This window comes from Leucopleurus acutus, assembly GCF_964270905.1.
Source record: "Leucopleurus acutus genome assembly, chromosome: 6".
Classification (NCBI taxonomy): domain Eukaryota; kingdom Metazoa; phylum Chordata; class Mammalia; order Artiodactyla; family Delphinidae; genus Leucopleurus; species Leucopleurus acutus.
In genome coordinates, this window is record NC_139149.1 from 113,442,850 (window position 1) to 113,464,294 (window position 21,445).

A 21,445-nucleotide genomic window follows, 5' to 3' on the forward strand; every position below is an offset into this window, starting at 1 on the left:
CATCCCCGCCCTGTTCCCTGGGGTGGCTCGGCCCCCTAAGGAGAATGCTGCAGGCGACAAGAGCAGAAGGACAAGGATGGACCCGGGACATTGGACACTTGAAGGCAGACGGAGGGGAAATCTCGGAAGGAAGGGGGAAGGACCAGCCATGCAGGTGCTGGGGAGACACCTGCAAGACAAGCCTCAAAGGCCAGCTCAGAGAGGAAGGAGAGGGCCGTCACCCTGGGAGGCCATGGAGAGGTCAGTGGTTAGAAAGCGGCCCGGTAAGACGCACGTAGGAAAATGCCCTCAGGACCTGGGGCTCTGGTGGCCTCGTCACCAACCCCAATGGGAACAGTGTGTCCAAGGCTTGGGGCAGGAGCCGCCTCGGGGGAGGTGAGGGGAGGAGAGCAGCAGCTCAGGGGCCATGCAGAAATGAGCCCTGGGCTCGAGCCAGCTGCCGGTGCCGCCCGGGGCTCTGGTCCCAGCCGAGGCTCTGGGTGACAGAGGGCACAGCCTTCCTGCGGACCAGGAGGAGGAGGAAAGATGGGGGAGGGGGTGGCAGCAGGGAGAAGATGCCGCTAGACGGCTGGGTATGAATGGTGACAAAGCAAAGCAGAGGACGGGACGGCTGAGGAGAAGCCCCTTTCTACTGTGGGTCATTTCTTTCTTCCCCTGATCCTTTTTCTCACCCTCTGTATAAAATAATCATCCCCGGGCACTTTTTAGTTGGAGGCGAAAGGAAAGCTTCTCCGACTGCCCTCTGGAACCAGGTCACACTTTCTCCCTGGCCAAGCGCCTCTCCTGTGTCATCCTCAGAACTGGAAGGAAATTAGCTGATTATCAAAAGGCCAGGGACCTGGATTCCAGGGCCTCTGGTGAACTCACCCTCCCCGCAGGAAACCTGTCAGGTCGGTTGGATTCCATTTCATCTCTGCCTGGTACAGACTTGTAGCAGAGTCTCTGCAGAAAAACAGGGAGTGATTTCACGCCAGGTTTGTTAATTTATGCATTGATTACAAAAACAGAACAAAATCACAGAGCAGACACTTGGACTATCCTGCTAGCTCTGCCCAGCAGCCCAGCTTGGGGGTTCTGCGCTGGTCTCCAGGAGCCGGGCTGCTGTTGGCCCAGCGGACAGGGGAGGAGCAGCTGGTGGTCTCAGAATGGTCTAGAAAGGAGCTGCTCCAACCCTGCCATCTTTGTGCTGGGCTCACACCAGCCTTGGGCTCACGCAGCAGGCCCTGCGGCCACCCAGCTGGGAAACGTTGGACCAGTGACCTAGCTTCTCTGCACCTCGGTTTTCTCGACTGTGGTTGGAGGGAATGATCAACCGTCTGTGTCATGGGGTGGCTGTGACATGTAAATCAGTGCCTGATTCTAAGAAGCACTTAGAATAGTGCCTGGCACACGACCAACAAACGCTGTGGGGGTAGGGCGGGGCGACAGGCACACCTCGTTTTATTGCACTTCGCAGATACTTTTTTTTTTTTAACAAATCGAAGGTTTGTGACGACCGCGCATCGAGCAAGTCTGTTGGCGTCGTTTTTCCAGCAAAAGTTCCTCACTTTGTGTCTCTGAGTCACGTGTCAGTAATTCTTCAACTATTCCAAACTTTTTGTTACTTTTTAAAATAAGTATTTATTTAACTATTTCACATAATAACTATTATATTTGTGCTGGGGAGCCATGATCAGTGATCTTTGATGTGACTGTGGCAAAAAGACGATTCACTGAAGGCTCAGATGATGGTTAACATTTTTTAGCAATAAAGTATTTTTTTAATAAAGGCCTGCACATTTTTAAATTTATTTTTATTTTTTAATACACGTACTTATTCTATTTATTTTATTTTTGGCTGCGTTGGGTCTTCGTGGCTGCACACGGGCTTTCTCTCGTGGCGAGCAGGGGCTGCTCTTCGTTGCGGTGCGCGGGCTTCTCATTGCGTTGGCTTTTCTTGGAGCGGAACATGGGCTCTAGGCACACGGGCTTCGGTAGTTGTGCCGCGTGGGCTCTAGAGCGCAGGCTCAGTAGTTGTGGCTCACGGGCTTAGTTGCTCCGCGGCATGTGGGTCTTCCCGAACCAGGGCTTGAACCCATGTCCCCTGCATTGGCAGGCGGATTCCTAACTGCTGCGCCACCAGGGAAGCCCCTGCACATTTTTTAGGCAATGCTGTTACACAGTCAGTAGACTACAGTACAGGGTGTAGAGTAACTTTTCTAGGCACCAGGAAACCAAAAAGTTCATGTGACTCGCTTTATCTTGATATGTGCTTTATGGCAGTGGTCTGGAACTGAACCCGTGTTATCTCGGAGGTCTACCTGTAGTTTCCCAGGGCTGCATAACAAATGACCATAAACTGCATGGCTTTGAACAACAGAAATGGATCCTCTCCAATCTGGAGGCTGCAAGTCTGAAGTCAAGATGTCTGCAGGTTCCCCCTGAGGGCTCAAGGAGGACTCCTCCTGGCCTCCTTCCAGCTCTGGTCGCTTACCCATCATCTTGACGCCCTCTGGCTTGAGCTGCATCACTTCCGTCTCTGTCTCCATCGTCACGTGGCCATCTTCTCTCTGTGTGTCTGTGTCTCTGTATCCCAGTGTCTTATAGGGACACCAGTGATTGATTTAGGCCCTGTCTGTGATTTAGGATTCGAGCATATCTTTTTTGGGGGGACACCATTCAGCTGACAGCAGTGGATGGGGTTGGCTGTTTTACCTGTATTATGGTTTCTGTTGTAGTTCGCGTCTGTGTCTTCATCATTTCCGCGAGCCTGCTAAGAGCAGGGTGGTCTTGCTTTTCTTTGTGTTCTTGTAGCAGCTAACAAGGTGCATGACAAGTGCTTAGCACCCCTGAAGTTAGTGACTTAAATTAAAGAGGACTCCACTGGGCTTCCCTGGTGGCACAGTGGTTGAGAGTCCGCCTGCCGATGCAGGGGACACGGGTTCGTGCCCTGGTCCGGGAAGATCCCACATGCCGCGGAGCGGCTGGGCCCGTGAGCCATGGCCACTGAGCCTGCGCGTCCGGAGCCTGTGCTCCGCAACGGGAGAGGCCCGCGTACCGCAAAAAAAAAAAAAAAAAGGACTCCACTTCTGATAACCTTCAGGTTTTCAGGACAGACGTGAAGAAGGCTATGAACGTAAGAAATCTTGCTTTGGAGAAGCCGCCCCGTTCATATACTGTGAGATTGGAGCAACCTGTAAGCCCTTGGTTGGTGTAAGTGCTACTCATTGAGAGATCGTTGCTGTGTGCCAGGGATGCTGGAGGTCCTTGCTGATCTCGAGCTCACGGTCTGGTTGGAGAGACACACAATTAAATGAGCAGTTAGAGTCACGCGATTAGGTCCCATTGTAGGGGAGCCCGGGGTGCCAGGGCTGGTGACCACAAATGTGGTGTTGGCAGAGGGCAGCCTATTGCTTTAAGGACTTGGGACGTCCCTCAGACTCTGGCAGGTTCCCCGTTTGCCCTAGCATGGGCACACAGGGGACGGGAACGTCCCTGCACCTGCCCACGGGTCCCGCGGGCCCCCGCGGTACGGCAAAGTTTAGTGACTGACGCAGCGACTGACCCAGCATCTTCGCCAGACAGTCTGTCATCAGAGTAGGCTCTGTTTGCCCCGTGAGAAGCGTAACAGTTAAGAACGTGCTCCTTGAAGTTCTTTTAACTGGAGCTGAGGGTGAAACCCGAGTTACCTGCAAGTTTTCACCCGTATTGTTACTGGATTCCCTTATGTGCGTGTCTTAGGTAAAGAAGGCCCCAAAGGGGTTGACACCTCTGCATCTAACTGGGCATGTGACCGCTTCACTAGACAAGAGGGACGTTCCCTTAACTCCCAGCCAGCGTCCCACAAAGTCCCAGGCCACTCTCACAAGGGCTCAGGTCTCACCTGCCCAGCGGCTGGGCCAAAGTCCCCGCGGGGCTGCTCTGGGCAGGAACCAGCCCGCCGCCTGCCTCTTGCCTGGCCTTCCCCCGACCTGCCTTCCCCTGTTACTTGATGTCCAAGTGCTATCGTGTCCCCGGAAGGTCACGTCTACTGGCACCTCGGAATGTGACCTTTTGTGGAAATAGGGCCTTTGCAGATGTAACTGGCTTAGTCAAAGTGAGTGGACCCTAATCCCATGACTGGTGTCCTCAGAAGACAGCCACGTGGAGACACAGGGAAGAAGGCCACGTGAGATGGAGGCAGATTTGGGGGCACCTGCAAGCCAAGGAAAGACAAGGCTTGCCTGTGACGCCACGAGCCAGGAGAGAGGCCTGGATCCCATTCTTCCCGAGCCTTTGGGCGCAGGGCCCTGCAGAGACCTTGACTGCAGACCTCCAGCATCCAGAGGTGGGAGAGAACGGTTTCTCTGTTTTAAGCCACCACATTTGGGGTGACTTGTTACAGCAGCTTGGGAACCAGCCCATCCGAGGCCTCGCTGACCCCAGGGCACCTTGGCGAGGTGTTAGCCAGCACAGCACATCCCGGGGGCCCCTGGGGACTCAGAGCGGCCACGTGGGGAGGGGGAGGGAGAGGGGGAGGGGCAGTCAGGTAGGCCTTTGTCTGTGTGGATGGGAAACAGGTCATCGAAGACCCTGGTGCGTGTAGGCACGTGGGGGCCAGGCTTGGGGCTTCGGCCGCAGGTGATGCCAGACAATTCCATCCGGCGCAGTGAAACCCTCCAGTCAGTGGAGGCTCCCCGGAGGCCTGGTTCTCAGCCCAGCTCTGTGATTAGCTCCCGAACTGCAGGCAGAAACCCCACGTTTCTGCTTCGGTTGCTTCTTTATACTTCTTTATACTCTGAAAGGCGTGTCATGTCATCGTTGCACTTTCGTACGTCATGCATCCTTGAGGTTTGACGCCTGCGTCACCCACACTCCTTCACGCTGTGTCCCCATCACCCAGTGGCTCCCTGTGCCCCTCCCCATCTGGCCCCGCCTCCTCCTGCCATCCACTCTTGCTGACGTCTGAGGGTCCACCTGCCCGTTCTCATACATCCTATAAGACGCGTGCTCCTGGGTTTGGCTTCCGTGTTCAGCTTCGTGGCCGTGGGCCACCTCGGTGTGGCGTGGACGTGTATTTCCTATCAGTGGTGCCGTATGAATGTGCCGCCATTGGTTTATTTTATCCTATTGCTGGACGTCACTGTTGTTTCCAGTTTGGGGCCATTATGAAAAATGAATCCAGTCCAAACATCTGTACGCGAGCCCTTCTGTGGACATCCACTTCCTTTTCCCTTGAGTGCGTGTGCCTGGGGTGGAATGGCTATGTCTGGTGCATGTAAAGTGTTCATGCTGCCCTTCGTGCAGGTGGATGGTCAGTGAATGATTCCTCCATCTGGGGTAGGAAGTGATGGGGCTGGGCAGGCAGCAGGTGGGCTAGCGGGTGGACCCGTCTCCTCCCCAGACCTGTTCTCACGCCTCCCCCTTCCGCCCTTCTGACAGAGCTGCTTCGTATTTACCTAGTTCTGGCTCAAGGTTTCTGCAAAGATTTTCTTTGAAGAATGTGTCCTGCTTCTAAAAATAAAGCCTTGATGCTCCCGGGGCCCTTCTGATGCGGGGAGTTCTCCCAGGTGCTTGGTATTCCTGTGATCTGCTTCAATTCAGACTCAACGCCCAGCGAAGTGCGGTTGGATCTGTTCTGGAGGCAGCAACACTGACACCACGAATTGGGGTTGAAGGCCATGAAGAGGTCCTGGCATTCCTGAGGCCACATCAGGCTGCTCCGTACTGGGCCCTCTGTCTGGCCTCCAGCCGTCACTTAACCTGTTAAAACACATGTGGAGGGCTTCCCTGGTGGTGCAGTGGTTGAGAATCTGCCTGCCAGTGCAGGGGACACAGGTTCGAGCCCTGGCCTGGGAATGTCCCACATGCCGCGGAGCAACTAGGCCCGTGAGCCACAACAACTAGGCCCGTGAGCCACAACTACTGAGCCTGCGCGTCTGGAGCCTGTGCACCGCAGTGAGAGGCCCGCGCACCGCCATGAGGAGTGGCCCCCGCTTGCCGCAACTAGAGAAAGCCCTCGCGCAGAAACGAAGACCCAACACAGCCAAAAATAAATAAATTAATTAATTTTTAAAAATAAAAACACATGTTGATCCCTTCAAGGTCAAATGTTTTTTAGGGCACAGTGGCCCATGGATTCGCAGAGCTTACATCACCCGCATTGCGGGCTTGTGCCCTGTGGGGGATGAGTCATCCCTCTGGAGCGTCCCTGTGTCTGTGCCTCGTGTATGTCTGCAGAACTTGCCTCCAGGACTTTAGTTCCCTGGGTGTGTTGACCCAGGACCTTGTGTGTAAGACCCAGAAACTGCCCTTGGGTGGTTTTGTGATGGGTGGAGGTGTGGGATCAGTGACAGCAGAGCCGTCTGGGGAGGATTTGTTGAAGGGTAGATGGGTTTGGCCAGGGTTAGAGGAGCCAGAGGGAACCTTCCAGGTACAGTGAGTAGCATGCCCAGCTGAGTGTGCCGAATTTGGGGAGGGGACCTGTTAGCTGGCCTTTGGGACCCTTGTAGCTGGGGGTTGGGTGGGAATGAAGCAGGGGGTTGAACAAGTGGGCTTTTTTCCAAGAGGTCGGGGGGCACCTCGGACCACCATTTGAAGTTGAGGCAATGGAGCCTGGGTTCTAAGTGAAAGGACTGTTGTAGGTTCTTTGGTGGCTGGTGAGTGAGTCCGGGCTGCACAGTGATTCTCTGCCCTGTGTGTGCATTAGAATTCCGGAAGAGCTTTTTAAAAATACTGCTGAATCTCCAGGTGGGACTGTGTTATTCTAAAGCCTCTCCAGGTGGTTGGCATTGGCATCCAGGGTGGGGAAACTGTTGAGAGGAGCCCTTTGGGGTGCAGGGGTGCCGGGCGTGACCATGGGGTGGAGCGTGGGAGGTGGAGATTGGAAATGGAAGGAAGGGAGCCAGAGAGAAGAGGTGTCAACACACCAGCGGGGCTCAGACTTAAAGGTAAAGGAAGAGGATAAATAACATTAATAACAATAGCCCTCACTGAGGACAGTGGTTATCAGAGGGGCGATATTGGGGGACACTTGGCAGTGCCTGGAGACATTTGGGTTGTCTGGGGGTGGGGATGCCCCCAGCTTCTGGCGGGTGGAGGCCAGGGGTGCTGCCAGGCATCCTGCAGTGGGCAGGGCGGTCCCCCGCAGAGCATGGTCCCACCCAGAGTGTTTCTGGCACCAAGAGCAGGAAACCCTGCCTTGGGGAGAGCTGTGTGCCGGCTCTTCCCTAAGCACTCGGCATGAACCAGCAGATTTTATCCACACACTCTGAAGAGGTCAAGAGTGTAATTTTCCCCAAGTTATAGACAAGGAAGTGGAGGCCCCAGGAAGTTAAGTTACGCCCATCTGAGGGGTTCCACCAGGGATGAAGGGGAGGTCATCGAAGGTGAGCGGGTGGTGACCTGGGTTTTGATTAAATGCCAACGCCTCCAAGTGAAAATGCAGAGACTTTGTGGTGTGCAGGAGACTTTGTAAGTTGGTTTGAGTCCCTGGTACATCCCTCTTTGGGGACATCAGTGCTGGGCCGGCCGGCGTTCATCTCCAGGCACGATGACGAGGAATGGTCCTTATTGAGCGCCTCCTGTGCGCTCACCTGGTGAGCCAGATTTTCCTATCTTCCTGCTGCAGGTGATACAGATAGATGCTCAGAGAGGTTAAGTCACTTGTCCAAGAGCACACAGCTGGAGCTGCTGGTCACACTCTGATCTGGCCCCAAAACCCTGTGTTTCTTCCTTCTTTGGAGGATGCTGTCAGCCTTAATTTAGTCCCGCCTACAGGGGAGGAGTCGGAGGAGGAAGACTCTGGTGATAAAGGATCAGGTGAGGAACGCGCTAGAAGGCCAAGCAGGGCCTCAGGGAACAGAGCTGGGCCTTTCCACATCCAGGCTGGGGGCAAGGTGCTGAGCGTGCAAACCTGCCGTGTCTCCCCTTTGTGGTGCCGGATGAAAGGAACTGCTTATCTCCTAGGCTGTAGAGACGGTTGGCCTGGGGGGAGAGGATGAGCTTGTATCCGCTCACAACAAATGTTTCCAAAGCAGCCTTTTCCTCCCTGGTGTTTTCCCAGTATTCTTGTAAGTCGAGGAATGAGAGAAGGTGGGATCCGGCTTGTGCCAGAAGACGTATTAATGCCCTAAATGCCCATCAGCAGGCTGTCTGGCCTGCAGGCCTCTGCCCTCCCCGCCGGCCTGTCACTCCCTCAGCCGGCCTTTCTCCTTCCGGACAGCGGGTCCCATTAAATCTCTGTTGTGTCCGGAGCTGTGCTCTCCTGCCCGCTCCGTCTCCGTGTCCCTGGGGCGCCCGAGTGCCCCCTGCAGCCTCATCTGTCGCCCTCAGCTGCTTTCCCACTCGGCTTCTACCAGCGGCTGGAAATTTCTGTCAGGGTTGTGCCTCTTCACTGTGACTACGTTGGGTGTTTTCCGTGTTACTAATGTTTGTTCCTTTGGCGCATGTCCTGCTGCAGACCGGTTGGGCCCCCTCAGAGGGAACCTGACCTCGTGGCCTCGGAGCCCCTGCGGTGGAGCCCGGGGCGGGGGGCTGTCCCCGGTTCTCCCCGCAGCTTAGGGGGCACTGGCCTCCTATTTTCTAATGGTTCTAGTGTGTTCTCAGTGAGTCGAAATGTTCGGAGAGCTCCGGAATCTTGGTTAGAGTAGCTTGTTGCACACCCCGACTTACTTGGTTGCCACCGAGAAATGCCTCTGCGGGGCGCTTGCGGTAACTTAGCAAGATTTCCCACAGTAACACTCGGGATATAGAGGTCCGATTGCCCCCGGCATCAGACTCAGCCGTCAGGGATGTGAGGTGAGTGGAGGTTGGGCGATGGCCAGGTAGTTTGGGATCGTAGGAGAGAGTGTTCCGGAAGTGTGGAGGCAAGACCACACTTTGCAGAGGCCGGGACTCTGTTTTGGGGTCTTGACTTTCATTTGCTTCGTGGAGTTCCATTTGTTAGATGTGACAGAAAGAGAGGAAGCCGGGGAGAAGTTCGCTGGGGGCAGGAGGCCACGCCGGCCAAGGAGAGTGAAGGAAGGTCTGAGAAGCCGAATCTGTGTCCACACCCCTAGGAGGGTGTGTGACTTTCCTGAGACCGCCAGCACAAACTGCTACAAACTGGGTCACTCAGCACAACCGAAATTCATTCCCTCCTGGCTCTGGAGGCCTGAAGTCCGGGATTGAGGTGTCGGTAGGGCTGGCTCCTTCTGAGGCCGCGAGGGAGAGGCTGTCCCGGGCCTCCCTCCTTGGCTTGCAGACGGCCGCCTTCTCCCTGTCTCCATGTCATCTTCACCCTGTGCCCACATTTCCCCATTCTGTGAGGACACCTGTCCTATTGGAGGAGGGCCCACCCGTAGCACTTTATCTGAACGTGGTCATCCGCAAAGACCCTGTTTCCAAACAAGGTTGTATTTGCAGGTATGGAAGTTAGGACTTCAGTATCCTTTGCGGGGGACACAGTTCAACTCATCACAAGAGGGTATTAGAAAAACGTGACCATATGTGACTTCTCCGTGCCGTCCTCTCCCCAAGCTGGTGGCTTTTAGGTTTTAGCCCAAAGATGCTTGCTTAAGTGCTTGACCTGAACCCCGTGGTCGGGCCTTAAATGGCTCAAGCAAATGGAAATAAGGTACAGTGACGCCGAACTTTCACTACCCACAACCCACAGCAGTTGTAACTAGCGATGGAGATAGAATTTATGGAGTGATTAGTGGTTTATAAAGAAATTGTACTACCTCATTTAGTATAGCACCTATGAGACAAGGAAGTTTAGTTCTTTGCTGCAGTGAAACTCATAGCGTTCCAGACCACGGTGGTGTGTAAAAAAAGAGGTGTGTCTCGAACTTGGTGAAAAGTACAGGGCTTATGCGTGAACTGGGTCAGTGTAAACAGCATGACCACAAACTCTGTGGGGGTGTGTACCGTGCCTGGGGGCCCCCGTGCCCTGTGTGTGCACACGTGATTCCCATGTGCAAGCTCTCTCTCTGGTCCTCTTGCACTTGGGAACAGTGAGGCACAAAGGTCAGACTGAGCATGGCTACACTGGTGAGTGGTCAGGTGGGTTTCTTCTGAAGTGTGACCTTGACCTGAGTCAACCTGAGTGGCAAGAGTTGTCAGCAAGTGAAGTTTGCAGGACAGAGCTTGCCAGCCAGAGGGAACTGCCGGTGCAAGGGTCCTGCGACAGAAATGAGTTAAATTCAGAAACTGAGTGCACTAGAAGGAAACGGGGCCATGGAAGGGCAGGTGGGGCCATAGTCACGTAGTCCCAATAAGGAGGTTCGAGACTGCAGGGAAATGCCCCTGGAGAGACTTACTTTGCTGAGGGGCCCAGCTGCTCTAAGGAGAATGGTTTCGTGGTGTGTTTTGGGGGTCGGAGGAGCAGGGAGACCAGGTGGGAGGCTGCTGAGAGAGATGAGGTGCTCAGCTGGGAGCAGAGAGCAGAGAGCAGAAGTCAGATCCACATACTTCGGAGGTGGAATCGCTTGGACTTGTGGAACTGCCTGGATTTGAGGGGTTTTGACAGAGTCCGTATGGTCCCAGAGCGTAATTTACACTCTGCCCCTTTACAGGAAGAGTGTGCCAGTCCCTATACACTGTCCTGGCACTCATTTTTTCTTTTTTATTAATTTATTTATTTTGGGCTGTGTTGGGTCTTCGTTTCTGTGCAAGGGCTTTCTCTAGTTGTGGCAAGTGGGGGCCACTCTTCATCACAGTGCGCGGGCCTCTTACTACCGCGGCCTCTCTTGTTGCGGAGCACAGGCTCCAGACGCGCAGGCTCAGTAGTTGTGGCTCACGGGCCTAGTTGCTCCGCGGCATGTGGGATCCTCCCAGACCAGGGCTCGAACCCGCATCCCCTGCACTAGCAGGCAGACTCCCAACCACCGCGCCACCAGGGAAGCCCCCTGGCACTCATTTTTAAATAAACAGAGACCCACCATATTTCTGGAAGAAAAGATACAATAAAGATGTCAGTTCTTACCATTGCTGTGCCAACAAAAACAAAAACCCAGTGTGGTAACTTTTTTGAAGGAATGAAGAGGTGGGAAGACATATTACTTAATTACTCCCAGGTTCATTTGGAGGGAAAAAAAAACAGGTTCAAATAACTGATAGGAGACTTTGAAATAGAATGGTTCTTGGGGGCTGGTCCTTCCAGATGGCCAAACTTGGTAAAGCTCCCGGAGTTACATAAGGGCTGGTGTTGTTATAAAAATAGGCAGACTCATGACATGGAATTGGCCAGATTCAAACCCTGGTGTCTCTATACACATTTAAAAAGCATTAAGACGACATCACGGAGGGGACAGATTGTTCGGGAACCGATAAAGGAGTAATCGCTTAGCTGTTTGCTAATTAATTTTGTAAAGTTCCTTGCTGAGCAGCAAAATAAATTCTTTGTACATTGATGTCAGTCCACACACCATTTTTTTTTTTAAATAGAGGAAAATAGATGTGAAATGTTTATCAAATTTTTCATTAGGGGAGCCTTTTCTGTGCTTCAGGGTGAAATCACAAAGGAAGGATTGATAGGGTCAGAGAACTGAGACTTTACCTGAAGTTAGCAAATGGATGGGTGTGCGTGAGCAACAGTGGGGAAGATATTTGAAACTGATATGAAATTTCAGACTCTAATCAAGCAGAGGATGCAAAATGATAGTCACGAAGCGGGAAATAAGACGTCATCCATATTTGAAAGTTTCTGACCGATGGTCAAAGGAATGTGAATTTAAACTTGGTATTTCGTTGCCCAGTTGTCATATTAGGGAAGGTTTTCTCAAATGGCTGGCAGACGGGTGAAAAGGGACCCCCGGTGCTGTTGCGAGGAGAAATGTCTGCAGCTTTCCAGGAAAGCATTTGGCAACGCTTTGTCCTCTACTAGAAAGTCATCTTAAGAAAATAATGCACAATTCAGAGGAAGATTAGGGATAAAGATGGCCGCCAACCACCCTGCCGTTTATAGTGGTGGAAAGTTGGGAGCCTTCTGTGAGCAGCAGGTCAGGGTGCCCCCCCTCCTCAGACCTGAAAACGAGCCCCGCTGGTCGAAGCTTTAGTGATGACTTTCCATCAGGAATGATTCTGTTTTTGAATCGGGTCCCGCTGCTCGCCGCATACGAAGTCAGTGCTCACAAGTGTTGGTAGAAAGGAAAGATGCCGTTAATCGGAATACTGGCAGTCTGGGGGGATGGTGGACTCAGCGTCCCCCAAAACCACCTCCAGAGACTCTGCTTAGCCATGAAAGCTTTTGAAGGGAGACAGGGAAGTCGTCTCAGTTAATCACTGAGGTAGGGGGTCAGCGCTGTGGCCATCCCCCACTGCGTGCAGGCTTGCGCGCAGGCTTGTGTATAGCTTGTCAGCTCCTCGTGGTCTATCTTTAGATACTATTTAGATACTATTTTGTTCACAGTTTGTTGGCGAAATTACCGAAGGGGGAGCTGGGGAAGAGATCCCGTCATCCGGTAATTACTTACTCTTCATTTCTACTTCTTCCATCTACGGGAGGAACCAACAGGTTAGGCAGAGGATTTCGTGATCAAAAGATTTGAAAGGTGTGCTAGGGCCAGAGGTGAGTAGTGCATGGGGGCACCTGGTTTAAGGTTAGTGACAGGACGGAGGGGCCTTCTGCAGAGAGCTCTTTCCTGCAAAGGGCTTTCTCCTGCCAAAAACGGCTGCCAGTTCTCAGACACCGGCTGGCTGTCCAGCCGGTCAGCTCAATTTGGACACTCTCTACCTGGAGATGAAGTCTGGTCCCACAGGTTGAGGGCTCAGTCCCACAAGACTGCCCCCCACCTCCCCACTTCAGACGCCCATGACAAGTCCAGGTTGTCACCTGTGCTTCTGACCAACTGGCTATAGGTTGGAGCTTGCCGTGACCCTCCCTCCTTGGGTTTGATTAATTTGCCAGAGCAGCTCACAGAAGTCAAACGTTTTACTAATTAGATTACAGGTTTAGTATAACAAGATATAACTCTGGAACAGCCAGATGGGAGAGACACGGAAGGCAAGGCATCGAGAAAGAGTGGGGAGCTTCCACGCCCTCTCCTAGCAACCCCTCCCCAAATCTCCGTGTGTTCACCAGCCCAGAGGCGTTCAGAACTCCAGCCTTGGGCTTTTACCGGGGGCTCATTATACAGACAGGATTGATTAAATCATTGGCCACCTGTAATCTATGCAACTGTGCAGCCTCTCTCCCCTCCGCAGAAGTCAGAGGGCAGGACTGAAAGCCCCCATCCTTAGGTTACCTGGGGGCGGCCCCAAAGTCACCTCATTAACATAACAAAAGATACGTTTACTGCTCTATTTGCTTAAGAAATCCCCCAGGGTTTTAGGAGCTCTGTGCCAGAAATAGAACACAGACCTATATATATATATAATATATATATGCATTTATTTATTTATTTACTATATATATTATATACTATAAATCACAATATCACAGTCAGGTATCCTCTGTTTCCTAGTTAGTAGAATCATGAGGCCAGGAGGAATAGGAGTGCATTTTTTTCAGTTATTGGGAAAATGACTTTCCCCAAGTCATGGAGCTGGAATTGGGAAGGCTGGATTTAGATCCACTGGGATTAATACATCGTTCTAGGCGCTCAGTCAAGTGTTTGAAAGTGTTCGGAATTAACCCCACAGATGGCATACTGTTATACATGCTCAGAAAATGGCCTTTCAAGGCTGGAAAGAACCTGCTGGACACATGGTGTTTGGGAAGGAGACTGGAAGTTGATTTTATAAAATGTGTGTGGGTGTTTTTTTTAATTACAAAAAGTAGAAAACTTAGGAAAAATAAAGAACAAAATGATCCATACAATTGCCATACCTGGACACGGTTGCTGTCAGCATTTGGTGTGAAAATTACTCTTCTTTTTTCTAGTAAATATACATTTCTAAGAACAAAGTGGAATGAGTTTTATTGTGAAGTTTGTGGATTTCATTTTTCTCAGCGTTCTGTTGTGTGCGTTTTCCATTCTGTTGAGTATTAGAAAACAAATTTTAACAACTGCGTAACCCGTCCTGGAGGTAGAACCCCTCCTGGATCACTGTAAGCAGTGCTGTACGTAAGTCACTTCACCTACATCTTTGATTTCCCAAGGACAGATCGTTTGAGGGGTATTGGGATGGGAGACAGAATAAGAATCCTGTCCTCTCTACTTCCCTTAATAAATATTGATGAAGTATATAGATCAGTGATTGGTTTCGTAGCTCATGGACACCATAGAACTTCTGTAAAGAAATTCGTTCATTCCATGAGTTTCATTGGTTGCTTGCTGGGCTAGATGCCAGATCCTCGATAAATGGGTGGATAAAACTGGAACAGTTCTTCCATCCAGGGGAGGGTCTGGCTGAGAGGCAGCAGTGAACCAGTCAGCTGAGCACTGACCTCGCCTCGGTCCTCAGGAGCTGGGCCGCATGTAGCCGTCTCTCTCCCAGCTCTGGGGGCCCATCGACAGGCTCTCGCTGTATTTGCTGGTTGTTTCCAGTGGTACCATCTGGTGGGCGTGGCTCTGGTCTCTGCCTGGGGAGTGTTCTCACCCTGCTCATCACCCGCCCCCCACCCCCCTACCACTTTGGTCTCTGCAACTCTTGCCTCCTCCCCCGTCTTCACTTAAACTTGAACTTGAGCTCAGATGTGGCACCTGTATCATGAATGAGAACCATCAAGATTTGGGGGCATCATGAAGCCTTAGGAGCTGCCTCCCCAGGCAAGCTAGCTTGTCTGAACCCGGCATTTTCATCTGAGTCTCAGAAATGAACCCCGGGGAAAACCTCTTTCAATAAAAACCCTCAGTTTCCTCACCTGTAAAATGAGTGGCACCAGCTACTTTGTGTTTCCCAGAATGGTAGCTAAGATGAACTTTAAAAAAATGTTTTAAGTTAATATATACTAGAAAAGATTTATCAGTATATCTAAGGAAGACCTTTCTTTTTAAAGGATAGAAGCTTCCTTTTTAAAGATATAGAAAGCTGCCTTTAAAATAACTTTCTTGAATAAACTTACATTGTTAAAGTAGGTTGGTTTAAAGAGAAATATTAAATAATTTGATTTTTTAAAACATTTATTTATTTATCTGTTTATCTATCTATCTATTTATTTAGCTAGCTAGCTAGCTGCTCCAGGTCTTAGTTCTGGCATGCAGGATCTAGTTCCCTGACCAGGGATCGAACCCGGGCCCCCTGAATTGGGAGCACGGAGTCTTAACCACTGGACCGCCAGGGAAGCCCAGTAATTTGATTTTTTTTTTTTAAGGAAGACAGTAGATCAATGGTCAATGTTTGGAAACCACAAGTCCTTCCAGTGCTTGTGTTTTGCAGTTTTGTTGAACTCATCAAACGGGGGTCAGGAATCTGAGTCTACCCCCAACCAGCCCATCAAGTGAATGGGCCTCTCTTCTCATGTCTTTTGTAACATCTGCCGAGATAATCGTGCTTTTTCTTTCTAGTCGCTGGCTGGGGACCAGAGTGGGGAAGTTTTTCTAGTCCGGGCTGATCACAAGATTTTACTTCCCAGCCTGTCTGCTGCAGCTCTTCCCATGTGACTCGGGGAGGCTGACCCCACCCCACCAGACCTCCTAAACCCCATGCTTGGGGAGCACTTGACATGCATGTGTCGGGTCATCTTTGAACTCCTTGCCATTGTTTGTCAGCAGCAGGGTGATGGGACAGGAGGACATGTGGGTGGAAGGCATCCACATAGCACACACGGTGTGTTGGGCAAACCAAGGTGTCTGGACTTCCAGCCCCAGGCAGGCCCAGAAGGTCCGTGCAGGCCCAGAAGGTCCCGAGCAGGCCCGGAAGTTGTGGTGGAGGCATCACCCCTCCCCCTCCTCCTGGGGTCAGTTTCATACACATTGTCATCCCAACTAAATGATCAGCAGTTGAGGGAGGAGACCAGGTCTCCATCCACTCGTGTCTTTGGTGGTCCCCGCTGCACGGTGATGCTGAATAGATGTTTGGGTGGCGCACTTGTCCTTTCAACAGATGACACCACACACCAGCTTGGGCCGGGCACTGTGCTTGCTGCTGGAGGATGACAGAGGAGCCAGGTATCCAGTTGGCTTTCGAGGAAACGAGGGTAGTTGTCAGGGAACTAAGAAATCACGTGCAGAATCACAGCTGTGATGCCCAGATTGCAAGCAGTTAAGTGTCCAGAGAAGATGACGGATGAGTCCCCAGAGAGCTCAGAGAAGAGGTAGGATTCCGTCTGCAAAGGCACTGTTTGACGGGGGTCTCTCTCAAATGGGTAGGTTCTAACGTAGCAGAAACTGGGGGCACTGTTGGGTCTTCAAGTCAGTGGGGTGCGGAGAGAGATGGAGGCTTAAGGTCGGGGGATGGGTGGGGGTGTTTGGAGCAGAGTGAAAGAAACAGTCGCTGTGCTTGGCGAGCTCAGGGCATCGGGCATCCAGATGAGAGTGTGACGCGGACATGGAGGGTGAGTTAGTGCAAGGAGGGTCTGGAAAGACAAGCCAGGTTTGGATTGACGTCTGCAGACTGTAGGAGCCTCTGAAGAAGCTGAGATTGTTGTTGTTTTGTTTTTTTAATTTATTTATTTTTTATTTTATTTTATTTTTGGCTGCTTTGGGTCTTCGTTGCTGTGCGCGGGCTTTCTCTAGTTGCGGCGAGCAGGGGCCACTCTTTGTTGCAGTGCACGGGCTTCTCATTGCAGTGGCTTCCCTTGTTGCGGAGCACGGGCTCTAGGCGTGTGAGCTTCAGTAGTTGTGGACGTGGGCTCAGTAGTTGTGGCTCGCAGGCTTATTTGCTCCGCGGCATGTGAGAGCTTCCCAGACCAGGGATCGAACTGTGTCCCCTGAATTGGCAGGCAGATTCTTAACCACTGTGCCATCAGGGAAGTCTGAGATTGTTGTTTTTACCCAAGAAAATGATGGGGTTGGTCCAGCCCACCCTGAAGCACAGTCTCGCCGCTGGGCATCAAGTAGGCTGGAGACAAGAAGCCAGGGCGTAAGAGGCTCAGGCCCCGCAGAGGCGGTGGAGAGGGGCTTGGCCACCCCTTCCCCTCCCTGACCCTTACCCACAACCCGTGATTCTCCAGACTGATTTTCTTACTTTGTCACTGGCTGGTGAAAACACCCCGAGTTATTGGGCCAGCTCTCTCCAACGATCACACTTTACACCATAAAAGCAGCAAGTGAGAAGTGGGCACCCAGAACTGCGGGGTCCCCTCCCACGCACCCCGTAGAGCCTGAGGGGGTGTTGAGCTTGAGTCACCAGCTTTGCGTGGACAGAGAAGGCCTTGAACGTGTGCATGTTGCCAGCCCAGCGCCTGCACACAAGAGCCTGTTCCTAGAAGTAGGTGCAGCTCTCGTGGGCTGCTCACCCAGGCAATGTGGTCCCCTGCTCGGCAGGTGCCCGGGGACCAGGACACACGATGCTGCCCGCGAACCTCATCACTCTGCCCAGATGGCCGGCTGGGGGCCTCCAATAGCTGCTGCTCATCAATTGAGGTCACTGTTGAACCAAAGTGAAATACATCCCAAACACTGGAATGGCCAGCTGATTCCCTGTGGTCCCCTCTCTCCGATGGGGCCATGCGCTTTCCCCCCAAAGGAGGCAGCCCTCCTCCAGGCCACCGGGCAGTGCTTTCGGCTCTGCTCCAGGTGGATACAGAAGGGTTCTAGAGATCAGGCTCCTGTAGGTGGGAGGAAGTGTCCCGCCACCGCAATGGGAAGGTTCGAATTTCGCTGTGTAGGACCGTGCTCTCGAAACCGGAGCCTGTGCCTTCCCTGCCAAGAGAGGAGAGCCTGGAAAGGAGACACCAGTCACGTTTTGCCTTTCCACTTGGGCCGTTGCCCAGACCGGTCGGGTCAAAGATCAGGAGGCGGGGGGAGCTGGGGTGCTGTTTGGAGTCTGTGGGATGGGCCTCCCTCCAGGGCAGTTTGCTTTGGAGGGAAAAGGATGTCGTAGATGTCCACAGGCGCGCAGACAGGCTCACTGTCACCCCGCTGGGTCACCACCAGCTCGCCTTCCTCGCGGGCTCTTCCTTAACGTGGGGGGGTGTGTGAAACCAGGTGTCCCTGGTCCATCCCTGCAGCCTGACCGGGCATGTCGGCTTCTCCGCGGCGGCCCGTTGGGTTGGGAGCCCAGGGCGTTGGGTATCGGGCAGTTGCTCACAGGAAGCAGATCAGCTTGGGAGGGAGGGTATCTCTGGATTACTTTCATCCTTGGGAACATGTTCTTTCTTGGGGAGAGAGTGAGGTGGGGACAGATGGGATGGAGTGTCTGTCCACAGAGCCTGGTGACTGACATCCCCCGGAGCGGGTAGAAACTCATGCTTTCTTTTTAACCCGGAGGAAAGCTGATGAAATCAACATGAAACTCCTACTCCAGAAATTAAAGTCAAATGTGGAGAATGAGTCATCTTAAACAAGGCACGAACAGAATTCTCCAGGGAGTAGCCAAAGGCAGTCTCGATGCGCGATGCCCTCCTGCGGGAGGGGTCCAGGCCCAGCGCCTTCCTTCTGCACCTTCCTGGGTCTGGGCCACCCGGAGGACCTGGCGCTTGGCTGTGCACACGCTGGGGTCCTGACCAGGGTGTTCTCCATCCTGCAGATGCTCGTGTCCCGTTATTTTTCTTGGTTGGTTTGTTTTTTAATTGTTCCTCGGGCAGAACGTTGGCATACAGGCCCCCACAAGAATATTCTGGGATTCTAGGATCTGGGGAGTGGCCGATCCACAGGGGTAGCTGAGGGGCTGTGTGCGGGGTCGCGAGTTTGCCACCGGAATCTGTAAGTAAGTCTGTCCTTGTACAACGGTGTTGTCTGTTCTGAGGCCAGCCCCGTAGTTACCAGGGAGGAGCTGGCAGCAGGCTCTTTTCTCTCTAAGTGAATTGGCCTTTATACTAAAGATAAGAAAAGCTCATTAGTTGTGACTCAGACATTAGTAAGCTTTAGTGTCCCGACTTCTTAGACCCGACTCCTACCACGTGGAGGTGAAGGGGGGAGTGGAGGCTTCCCAAGTCGAGGCGTGGTTTCGGGGATGGGGGATGCAGGGGCTTCCACAGCCTACCCTTCTGAGCTGTCCTGAGGTCCAGTGCCGGCCGCCCTGGCCGAGAGTGCGTGCAGCTGCGGGCTGTCCCGGAGACGTGGTGGCTCCTGGGGCCCGTGGGTGAAGTCCAGACCCTAGTGGAGGGTGGCCAAACTTGTAGGCCAAGCTGCCCAGGTACATCCCAGGTGCCCACGCAGCTAACGCGTCAGTGTTTCAGAAATGTATAACTTGGATTTCCAAAAGAGGGTAAGATTCCTAAACTTAGCCTGCTGAGTATAGTTAAGTCACATCAGCCATCTGGGGGGACATTTGACACTTTTGGGGGGATCTGGGCTCTTTCAAGGAGATTATCCCAGGGATACCTACCAGATAGCTCCAAAGCTGTATTCTTTATTTAAATGGAGTTCATTTGCTCATTCACGTTTGAGAGCCTGCTCTGTACAGGCCTGTCACAACCCAGGGAGCGAGGAAGCAGGCTGAGTCCCGTGGCCTCGGGGAGCTTACGTTCTCTTGGAGAAATCAGGCTAGAAAGCGAAGAGCACAGGATATGTCTAGTGTTAAAAAGGAAAGTAGGGGAAGAGGGTGGGCTGAGGGGTGTTGCTGTTGCAGACGCTTGAACGCAGTGAGGGATCCAGTCCGGCGAATAATAGGCAGGGGCCTCCCAGGATGCAGGAACAGCATGTGCAAAGGCCCTGCAGTGGGAGGGAGAGAACTTCAAGAAACGGGACCAAAGAGCCAGCAGGACCCAGGATGCTGGCCTTGAGGGCACTGTAAGCACGAAGACCTACGGAGCTTTGGAGGGTTTTGAACAGAGTCCCGACTGGCTTTTTTTAAAGTCCTGACTTGCTAATTGAGGGGTGGACTGTGGGAAGGCAGAGCTGGACACGTGAGACCTGGTGGAAGGGAGCTGATTGATGAGTTGAGAGGTGACAGTGGCGTGGAGGTGCCGAGGGGAGCTCAGCCGGAGCTGCCCGTGGTGGCGTGGAGTGGCGTGCACACATGCAGTGCACACCCTCCACAGAGAGTGGGTAAGGGAGGGGCCGGTGGGGAGGGACATGGGCTTTGGGGCTGGCTGAGTGAGCCCTTCACCTGTGGGCTGAGATGGTGAAGTTGGGGAGGAGGTTTGGGGCAAACCCCAAGTTGGGTTTGGACCTGGGAGGTGCTGGATGTCCATCAGTCCTAAAGGGGAGCCCTCGGTGATTGAATCTGGCGTTCAAGGGTCACTTGTCGGTAAGTGGGAACCCAACCACGTCCACTTGTGCTGTGAGGGGGCTCAGACCGCCTGGGCATTTGGATTTAGGGCTCCTTAGAGTTTTTCCCAGTCAAAAGAAGACACACACAGACACACACACACCGTCATTCCTGACGCGTCCCTCGTGGAAAGGCAGGTGATGAAGTTTTCCTAGCATGACTTTCCTAATTTAAAAAAATGTTTTGTTGTGAACATTTTGAAATATGTACATAAATAAGAAAATGGTAAAAATAATTAATAATGAAAGTAATAATAATAAAAATTAAATAAGAAAATAGAGAAATGGTTAAAACATAGAGAAAACAGCATAGCGCATAGCAGCATATACTAGTAGTATAACATGCAGTAAAATGCAGTGTTAGTGAACCTTTGTGAGCTCATTGCGAGCAGATCAGAGCATCAGGTCGTCTACCCCCACGTTAGAGCATCAGGTCGTCTACCCCCACGTTCTTTTCTTTTCTTTTTTTAACATCTTTATTGGAGTATAATTGCTTTACAATGGTGTGTTAGTTGCTGCTGTATAACGAAGAGTCAGCTATACATATACATATATCCCCCTATCTTCTCCCTCTTGGGTCTCCCTCCCTCCCACCCTCCCTATCCCACCCCTCTAGGTGGACACAAAGCACCGAGCTGATCTCCCTGTGCTATGCGGCTGCTTCCCACTAGCTATCTATTTTACATTTGGTAGTGTATATATGTCCATGCCACTCTCTCACTTCATCCCAGCTTCCCCTTCCCCCTCCCCGCGTCCTCAAGTCCATTTTCTACGTCTGCGTCTTTATTCCTGTCCTGCCCCTAGGTTCTTCAGAACCATTTTTTTTTTAGATTCCATATATATGTGTTAGCACATGATACTTGTTTTTCTCTTTCTGACTTACTCCACTCTGTATGACAGACTTTGGGTCCATCCACCTCACTACAAATAACTCAGTTTCCCACAATTATTTTCTAATGAAGCAGGGATTAATTCAAGTGGCGTGGCCTTGAACTTGGGCCACTTGAATTTGAGGCTCCAGGATACTGGCTACAGAGCTGAGGTCAGCACATTGAGTCAACCTGGAGCTTGCAGGGCTGCGGGGAGGAGGGCGGAGCAGAAAGAGGGTGGGGAGAGAGAAGGCGCTTTTCCTGGTGCCACAGGTGAGGGCAGCGAGCTCCGGAAGGTGAAACACACATGCTTGAGAAGTGTGTCCCTGATTCACATGAGGGTGGAGGTAAGTGATAAACCTGGGTGCCCAGGTGAGC

At 52.3% G+C, this 21,445-nt stretch overlaps 1 protein-coding gene across 1 annotated transcript in view; it reads left to right on the forward strand.

The window, feature by feature from the left end:
- The window catches only part of SH3BP4 (SH3 domain binding protein 4), a 93,238-nt gene that overhangs the window by 46,936 nt on the left and 24,857 nt on the right, over positions 1-21,445 (forward strand). The gene's annotated exons all lie outside the window — the stretch shown is intronic.